At 37.3% G+C, this 9,947-nt stretch overlaps 1 protein-coding gene across 1 annotated transcript in view; it reads right to left on the bottom strand.

Annotated features, from left to right (window-relative positions):
* Positions 1-9,704, bottom strand: part of fam168a (family with sequence similarity 168 member A) — a 35,840-nt gene extending 26,136 nt beyond the window's left edge. The window contains exon 1 of the mRNA XM_015045997.1: positions 9,466-9,704. The gene's annotated coding sequence lies outside the window, so the exon portion shown is untranslated. The remainder of the gene's footprint in view (positions 1-9,465) is intronic.
* Between the last annotated feature and the right edge of the window lie 243 nt (positions 9,705-9,947).

Raw genomic sequence — 9,947 nt, 5'->3', positions numbered from 1 at the left:
AAAAAAAAAACCCCCAGTTCAGAAAAAAAAAAAAAAAAAAAACTTTTTCAAAAAAAAAAAAAAAAAAAAAAAAAAAAGAAGGAGCCTCTCAAGGGGAAGCGAGAAGGTGAAAAATATGAGGCGGGAACAATCGCAAAAAAGAAACAAACAAAAAAACAACACACAAAGAAATCTACCAGTCCTGAAGAACGAATACAATTCAACACAACCCCCACATGGACTCTATCCACCCACATAATACCTCACCAGGCATCTACTCTTTAAGCAACAAATCAAAACCGGTGGGCGTTATCACACTCCCACATGGGGAGAGAGAATAGAACTGAAAGCCTTTTTTATATTTTCAGCCCTCCAGAAAAAAAAAAAGAAAGAAGCGTTTTACTTGAATTACATGAGGAGAGAACGGGAGATGAAATAATCTAAAGACATGCTTGGAGAGCATAATCTGATGTGTCAACAGCAAATATCCTTTGTTCTGCTATTCTTTTCTTTAATATACCTTTTATAGTCTGTGATGATGCTGACCAGTGCATCAATGCAGTTCTGGTTCAACAATAATGCAGGTTTTGGTCAATTAGGTGGAGCTTTTTTTGTCTTTAGGCGTGTTCATTTAAAACAGGTCAAACTAACAGAAAACAAGATTTATTTTGTACTAATGGTTTTCCCAGTCGATAGAAACTTTTATCGTTTTTTTTGTTGTCTTTTTAGTGACCTAACACTAATTTCCAACCAACGATTTTATTTCAAAGACTAGAACACAAGCTGCAGTTTTAAATTATCAGAAATGAAGGATTTACTAAATCACTGCCATTTATGAATCAAAATGTATCTCCCGCCTAGACTTTATCTGACTTAATCTGATAATCATCAAGACAAAAGGATAAAATACTTGATATCGACTCACACATTTATTGCTTGGAAATGGTCGTTATTTTTAGCCTTCAATTACTGAAATGTTAATTTTTTTTTTCAAAATTTGACTTGCATTTCCCTTTATCCGAGTCAATAAAGGAGAAAATTGGGTCTCTGGTTAAATGACCTGTGTATCTGCAAACCTTTAGGTAAACATCAGCTGAATTCCCTGACAAATCCCTTCTTCCTTCTCACGCAGTCAGACCTGCCCCGTAACAAGGACCTCTGAACACTTCTGGGCTATTTTCAATCTAGGACACTGCCTCCCACTTCTCTACGATCTGGCTTCCTCTCATTCTATTCTCCTCTATAAAATCATCTCATCCCTCACACACCTCCTGGGGTCTGCATTCCTGGATTAAACCGACATCTCTGCGCCGTTTCACTCAGGATAGGAATAACGCACACATAGCGCTCGCACCATTAAGCGTGATGCATAGTCTGTCTGCGTTGCTCCTCGTCCCCGCTGTGGTCCTTGATTACTATTCTGCATTACTGTAAAAGAATAATTACATCTTCTGTAACTGTGTTATTAAGATACATCGTGACAGAAAAGCACTTTCTTCATTTTTTTTTATGACGATGCATTGATTCTTCTTCTGATTCTTCTGTCAGAAAATTAAACCGCTGTTGCTCTCACGCCGCATTGGATTAAATATGATCATTTGATTATGAAAACATGCTGCTAACTGGCAACAAAAGCCTGGACGTGTACAACAAAGCTATCCTTGCAGTCATTAGACAGCAGACAACAAAGAAGGCTGGATGGATGACAACCAGCTAAGAGACTTAAAATATGTTTATATCATTCATCCACTATAAAATGCCACAGTCAGTGATGAAAAGGTAAACAGTGAGGGGGAGTTTATGTTAAAAAGATGATTTTTTTTTTCTTTTTGCTTATTCTTACATTTACAATATCAATACATAGACAGTGAGATGTTGTTTTTCTTGATAACTAAGAGCCATGAAGCTACAAACAAATCCTTTATTATTTTGAAATTCTCACATTGATAAGAATATTTGTAGTTCATTCATTTCTTCTGGAGAATAATTCATCACTGTGTAAAATAGCAAGTGGATCAAACCAGATGAATATTTCCTTGGAGCAGTGTTATCACATGTTCAGGACAAGATTCTGACGAGGCATCACAAAGCAGCTTCTTATAAAAAAATGTAAAAGAAAAATCACATTTTCTTATGGATGTTGCACGTCTTTCTAAAGAAAGAAATTGATCGCATTAAACCCAAAAATCATTAAATGTTGACCGCTTTAAAGTTTTTTCCAGACAAACTGCAACAGATTGTCACAAAACACAATGGCCACTAAAACAGCAGAGAGGAGAAGCACCAAAAAACAAAAAAACAAAAACCCCTCAATGAATAATCAGAAACTTTCTTTAAAGCTAGAATGCTGTTTATAGACTACGAAGGATTAGAATGTGTTAAAAATGTACCAAAGCAAGGAGGCTGTTATCTACAGGGACACAGTCTTGCTCAAATGTATCAGTATTGTTTTCCTCCTTTTCCTTAACTTCATTATCTAGCGTATTTTAGGGATGAAATGGTTACTGGTTTTCATTTTTGTATCATTGTAGTATCACTGCTTTTAAAATGAAATAAAAAATAAAATAACTTCAGCAACGACGTATCGCTTTTCCATGTCCATCAAACGCAGATCCATCACAACAAAGACAAGACAGTAAAGGAACAGTGGGGATGATTTATAAATACATTACGACCTAGCACTTTGTAAGTGCATGGAGGCTTTTAAAACGTGCTTTTGTCCCTCACTTGATGCAGAAAGAAGAAACATGAGTCAGCCTCGAGCAGCCACAAGATGTCTCGCATATAAAGCTAAGTAAGTTCACTTTTAGCCGGCTGTATGCCACCTTCAGAATAGTCTTGCTTATTGGTTTCGAGCTTGAACCACCAGCATTGTATCTGTGGGTTTCAGTTGGCCTACGGTTGGCGGGGGTCTGCCTACGCTCCAGTCTGAAAAGACAATCGTCTATTTCATGAAGTAGAGACAGAAAGTGAAGCGAGAGACAATTTCATTCAAACCTTCACAATAAAAACCGTCAGCATACATACCGCACTCTGGACTTTAGAAAACCTTTTAAAGTCGTACAGTATCCTTTCCATTGGTAAAAAAACAAACAAAAAATAATAAAAAAAAAAAAATAATAGTAATGGTCCAAGTCACTGACTGGATTGTGTGCTGCTTTGTCATCATTCTCAAAGGAAAATCAGAATTAGTCAATACTATTGGCAAGACAGAGCTTATCAAAAACCAGAGTTTGGAAATTGTTTTGATCGGTCCTTCTCTAGATGAAACTGATGAATGGGGGATGGGGAGGCAGAATTTATCGGCAATAAAATATCAGATCAGGTTGGTCGTTATTCTGAAATATATTTACTGACCCGATAAGTAAAACTGGGCAGATGAAAACAACTGATTAATTGTGACGTTTGCGTTTTGGAAGGAGGGGAGAGGGTTGGTCTTGTGCTCAGACTGTAGTGCTCAAAAAATAGCAAATGTAGCACATTTTTGTTTCATTGTAGCTGAAGCAAAAAGTAATGTCGCAGTGAGGTTTTTTTTTTTTTTTTGTTTCGTGGTGACAAACACATAGAGAAATGCAAATAATTGTTTTAGTTGGTGAGTGTCATCATCAGCTATATAACGATATTACAAGAATTGACGTGTATTTTCCAGGCACATAGTGCCACTTTATAGCACAATAAAATAACTCTGTTACCTTTAATTGTTCAGTTGCATATCAAACATAAAAGAAATTCAACTTCGCAATTTAACGTCTGAAAATTGGGCCTCTGTAGCTTTAAGAAGCTCCTGCTCCTTTTGACACACTGCCTTCAACAACATACGTCCATTAAGCCACTTACGACCATTCTTATGAGCGTTGGACTGATGAGCAGTTTCACATATCGGTACAATTTCCTGACCCAGAAAGACACTTGGCTGAAAAATACAGGGCAACTTTCAGGTTCTAGTTGCATAAATCAACTCCACCTTAATAGCCCAACAGAAAGCAGCAACACTGGCATCTTCAAACATGTTTGATTTTTAATCAGCAGTTTTGGGAGGGTGGGGGTTTGGAGAGAAAAATCTTGCCCCACATAAAATTTCTTAAGATCGGATTGAAATTTTAAAAAGTAAACAGCAAATTGATGACTCCTCATTTATGTGAGGTCTTAAGCAGGATATTGTTTTTCAATTGCTGCTTCTGCCACGTTTTGCAGAAACAGATCATTTAAATAAATATTATACTGCATTAAATCTCAGAGACTGTTTGAACAAACTGTTGGAAAGATGAGGGGAGACTGTGCCAATTTAAATTACATAGAACGCAAACAATTTGCAAAGGTATCTTTTTCATTATTATTACAGTAAATATTTACAGAAAACACTGAAACCGGTTCAACAGGTTCCAAATTTGGACTGTACAAAAAGTGTCTCTATTGCAAATGACAATCCGTGTAGTTCCCAAGAGTGAAAGGGGTTAAGAAAGTGTACATGCGTTCATGCAACACATTTCACCCCCCATCATGATCGGTCTTCAGAGATAAATCCAAGATAAACAACCAATAACTCTGAGTAATATTAGCAGAAGACAGGTTATATTGGCTTTGGTGGAGGTGGAACTAAGCACACAGAGGAAGGTAAAATAAGAGCATTTTATTGCATATAAAACAGTGTTCATCTTTGCACAAATACAGCTATCATTAAAAAAAAAATGTGATCAACAAAAGACTTTCCTCAGTGGTTGGATGTTGTAGGTTCATACAAATGTGTGTGCATCGCAGAGCTGCAACTAGTGATTATTTTTAGTTAATTATTGAGATGAATAATCGGATAAAACAAGCTGGCAGATTTTTAATTTAACCAACTAAATATATTTTTATACAATACTAGAAATGCATTCAAATAAACAGTTACACATCTTTTTTTAGATGGAAAAGCTTACATGCATTGCCTAAAATACAAAAATATCCAACATCAAAATGTGAAAACTAAAGGAATTCTGAGTAAAATATTTACAAAGAAGGGTTTTTTTCAATCTTAAATGCAATGCTTTGTGCAGTTTTGTCTTAATTACTGCTCTGATTGTGTTCTTTCAGCAAATGGTTTTTTCAGACTCTACATGCTCCAGTTGAAGATTAATCAATTACTAAATTAGTTGATAGTTAATTGATTCATCAAGACAGACCATCTTATAAGCGAAAACCCCCAAAACACGCACTTCTACTCCGTCAACGACACTCTGGCTCACAGCAGCAGACGGAGAGCGCACAGAATAACAGTTGCAAAGCGTTTCTTTAAACGTGCTGAACTTCTTTTCAATGGCAGCAGCTTGCTCTCCTGCAAGCAGCAGCAGGAGTAACTTATTATGGCCGTTATTAAAAGAAAATAAGAGTGCACCGATTTCAGCTTTCTGGCTGATCACAGATATTTAAAATACCTGACGGATTTTGCCCTACAACGGATTGTTTCTGTACAAAGCACAGCAGAAAAGTTGCAAAGTTGGCAACAGCAGGCCAACTATTGGTAGTCCTCTCCCAGAAACTTGTGGTGGTAGAAAAGATTGGTTTCACGAGTGAAACGAGTGATCATCAATCAACCAAAATTAAAGAAATCACGGTGATCAATCTGCGCTCCCCTAAAAATCCTCCCCCTGCCTCCTAAGTCCATGTCCCTATGGGAAACAATGAAACATGTCAAAAAGAACAATAAAGAAAAACAACTATAATCTAAAAATATGTCAAACAACAACATCTACTTTAATGTACTGTTTATTTTTTATTTTATGAAAATGAGATCATTCTTTTCTCAAAATTACTAGGCCTCTCACAAGGTTTTATTATATTTTGAGAGATGTGTGTCCTATTAGAAACAAGATCACTGGTTAAATGACAACTTTAAATCTAAATTAAGGCCAAATATGAATATTTTGGGACCCTACGTTGTGCTTTCATACATACATTTTTTAAGTTGGGTTCAAAACTGTTACTTCTTTCAAAGAAGCTGCAGCACATTTTCTCTTAGGCATTACAGTCCAAATCAAAAGCCCTCAATATTTGCAGTCTTGACAAGACCTTTAAGAAAATTGAAAATGTGCTTTTTACGAACGCTACACGTTTCTTATGAGGGATTACATTGTTTGAACGTATGCAGCTGTAATGAAACTGAATTTGAAACTGAACTGAAATTGGCACTGCCAAAAAGCCTGCTTGGTGCATATTCAATGAGAAATTATGATTTATTTGAAGATGTCCCAGCCTATTATTGTACAGACATCTCTGATGTCACAAAGTTTTATTTTCCCATGGATCAAAAATACATTGCAAAAATATTTTCTATGTAAAAATTGGTATATTGCCTTACTTTTACCCTTTTTCACTTATAGTAGTATTGGCATTTTTTTTTTTAGAAATCATTCAAAAGTAATGAGTTGCAATCAACTCGATGGCTAATCATTTCTAGTTCACAAAGGTATTAAGAGGCAGACCTGAGTTTTCTGAAAGAAAAAAGCATCAATTTCCTCTGATGTATAAAAAAAGAAATTAGATTTTTAAAGTTAGATGTTGCCTGAGTTTTTAGTGTGGAAAATGTTGTATGTGGTTCTAAACCAGTTAGGAACGCCTTTCTCAAATTTGCCATCTCTGTATGTCCTCTAAAACATATAGAGCCAAAATACAAAACGATCACATTCCTTTGTTCCTTTTCTATCATTTGTCTATATATTCCACTTCAAGTAATAAAGCAACAACAAACAATTTCAGTAAAAGTCAATAACACTTCTTAACCAAGTGTAGAACAATGCAGACTCTCCCATCTGGCGGCTTTAAAAAAAAAAAAAAAAAAGATTTGGTTGAGTGACTGCGAGTTGGACAAGGTGAACCAGAGGGAAGCGCAATTTAGCTCAGCGCCATCTGTTTATTTACTCACCAGTAATGAGTAAATCACTAAATTGCTCAAATCACACAGAGAATAAGGGATGAAGTCTATAAGAGAGCCACTGATTGCCAAAACATGAAGCGACTGCATCTTTCAATGGTCCGACATTTTTACGGCTACATTGTCCATCCCACCAACCATTCAAACCCAAGTCCACACACACGTACCTCCCACCCCCTTTTTTTTTTTCTCGTGCGGGCCAAAGGGGGTCACCTTAGGGTGACGATGGAATTCAAATCAACCACTTCGTCGCCTTCAAGCATAAAACACATATGCCAGCCTTTTTATTGACTGCGCCGCCTTCTCTGCAAAAATTGATAAAGTCGATTTCCAAGAAGGAAGCAATACTGCTTTTTATTTACTATGAACGCAATTCTCGTTGAAGAGCTATCGAATTAGCCCGCTGCTGTTTGTTTATCAAGTTGAATTAATTAACTTCTGGCGCTCACGATGAAGAGATTTTATTTTAAGAGTAAAAAAAAAAAAAAAAGAAAAAGAAAAAGCAGACACTGTTGAGTACTAATCAAATTCACACTCAAATTCAAAAGTAAATGGATACCTGAACTAAATTTTGTTCCCATTTGGTACAAAAGTAATTCTTTAATACAAAAAAAGACATACAGGCAAAGGTCAAAGCTGCTTGCCAGGAATGTAAAGTAACAATACTAAAAAAGAGAGAGAGAGAAAGAAAAAAAAAATAAAATCAAATTTCATGTTATATGGTTTAATATGGCTCTTAAAATGCTAAAGTGTGCACTGCAAGTCAGCTGGCTTTAGGAAGCCTCATCCACTTGCCGAGTAGATAATCCAACCAGAAAAACCAACTAATTAACCAGACAATATCATGATATCAGAACAGTATTAGTGAAGTTATTTCACAATCTTTCTCTATAATGGTCATCTTGCTGTTATTCTTAAATAGATTTTAGAGCCGCACAATGTATTAAATCAAAAATATCCGTGCATGCAGCATTTCAACCGGAAAGAACCGTTTGAACCCAACTCTCTGTTGGCGTTAGCGTTTCAGGTGGCGTTTCATTACAATTTTACTTGATAATTTTATATTTGGGACCTGGATGAACTTTCACTGCACCCAACGCCCACACCTGATAAAGGTCTTAGTGATCCAGATCATACAGCTCAGGGAGAGATCTGAGATGTGGGGGTGCTGTAATTATGGAGAAATCGGAGGAAAATGTGGTTAATTGCAATCGGCAGTTAATGAAAGATTGAGCTCAGATGTCTTCGAATTCTCATAATACATTTAATGCTTAAATGCAACATTGTGGTATTTTTAAATCAGTGTTATTGTTCAGCGAGAATCAGACAAGCCCGGCAAAGGAGATCAATTTTATTCAATTAGCACTGATGGTAAATCAGTGTGGTGTTCTGACATATGAATAAGTTTCCAAAAAGTAATTAAAATGTAATTTAACAGTCCACGGTTTAATCTGTCTACATAAATCCTTTTTTTTTTCTGTGAGTGTTTGCACACGATTAAAAGAGGACTCATGTTAAAGAAGGGGAAGATTCTCACATTGCTAAAAAAAAGAAAAGAAAGAGAAACTATCCATGTTGAAATTTCAACAGCCTCTTTTTTTTTTTTTTTTAAACAGGCCTTGACACGAAATATGTGCAAGTGTTGAAATACTCGTTTCTTTTAAGCCTAATCTTCTGCATACGAAGCATAGCCAAATGAGGCGTTTTGGTGAAAACAGCTAGAAAGCAGTCTGCAGTCATGTACCTCTGCAGCTTACAGTTTTAACTAAACGGATCTGAGCCCGCAGAGATATTAGAAAGCCGTAAATCAAACTCCAAAACACGATTCTATTTATAAGAAACAAAGCCTGTAGCCTGGGGGGGGACACGGGGTAGCTTGCAAACATTTGTGTTTACCACCTCATCAGTGGTTTACATGTTTATATGTCGGGAGCGTGGCATGCGCTGGCAGTGTGCTGCATACCAGAAATAGCAAAGAGAAGCCCAAACAGCAACGGTTGGACAAAAATGGTCACACTCAAACAAGCTTAAGACACCATTTTGAAAAATCCACCGATTTCTGGATAACAACCCCGAGATGCCATCTTGCCAATTATCACTAGATTGGCTACCGCTGGAATGGCGATCCAACCCACTCCGAAGCAGTCCACGCAGGAAACTCTGCGACTCATATAATACTAGCGTTAGCTTAGCATAAAAGCTAGACTGAAAAGACAAGCGCTAGCCCAGTCGCTGCATCCCCGCATCCATCTGCTCAAAACGCTAATTAGCAACCTAGCCGGGGGGGAATATTAGAAAATGACAATAGAAACTGGCAACAGTAGCTTCGCAGGGGAAGAAGGTGGCAACCATAAACCTTGGTCTACAACAACTGAAAGTGAAATGCCCCAATCTTTTCGCCAAGTGTTTGATCCCGCGATTTCAGCTAGCCATTTAGCCTAGCATAGCCCGCTAGTTCCTTACGGAGGACAATTGAAGGGATACGGAGGAGAGAGAAAAACAGGGGAAAAAAAACTTAAAAAGTCGACACATGAGACATTCTTCCCGTCTACAATAAGCGGTACACTTAAACTTACCAAAACCACTCGGTGGAACAGTAAAAGACTCTGTGTGTGTTTCTTTCTCTCGTGGGCCTGCTGAGCTTCGGATCGCTGCGGACTGGCTCTGCTACAGCAACGTTTTTGTCGGGCCAGTAGCGCTGGGAAGACAGGTTTCACCCGGAGAGACGGCCACCGTGTGTGGGGGATGGGGATGCACTGCCGGGAGGGAGAGAGGCGGGCGAGGGAGGGACGGAGGGATGCAGGGATGCGAGGAGAGAGGAGGGGGCACGACCCACCGATAACGCAAAAAATGGATGGTGTCGAATAGGCTATTATCTTATCAATGTATTTTATAGTTCATAAAAAATAAAAAAAAAATAAAAAAACTGAGAAAAAGATTTCGACAAAATCACAAAATACACACAAGAGTTATTAAGGTGATAAATTTGTATTGCGTAAAACACACTACTAGAAAAATTATTAGCATTAACATTATTATCGTCATTAGCCTTTTGTTA

The sequence above is a fragment of the Poecilia latipinna genome, unplaced genomic scaffold (genome assembly GCF_001443285.1).
Source record: "Poecilia latipinna isolate Pla-1442-1.1 unplaced genomic scaffold, P_latipinna-1.0 Scaffold759, whole genome shotgun sequence".
Classification (NCBI taxonomy): Eukaryota; Metazoa; Chordata; class Actinopteri; order Cyprinodontiformes; family Poeciliidae; genus Poecilia; species Poecilia latipinna.
Note: the sequence above shows the minus strand (reverse complement) of the source record. Positions and strands in the feature narration are given on the sequence as shown.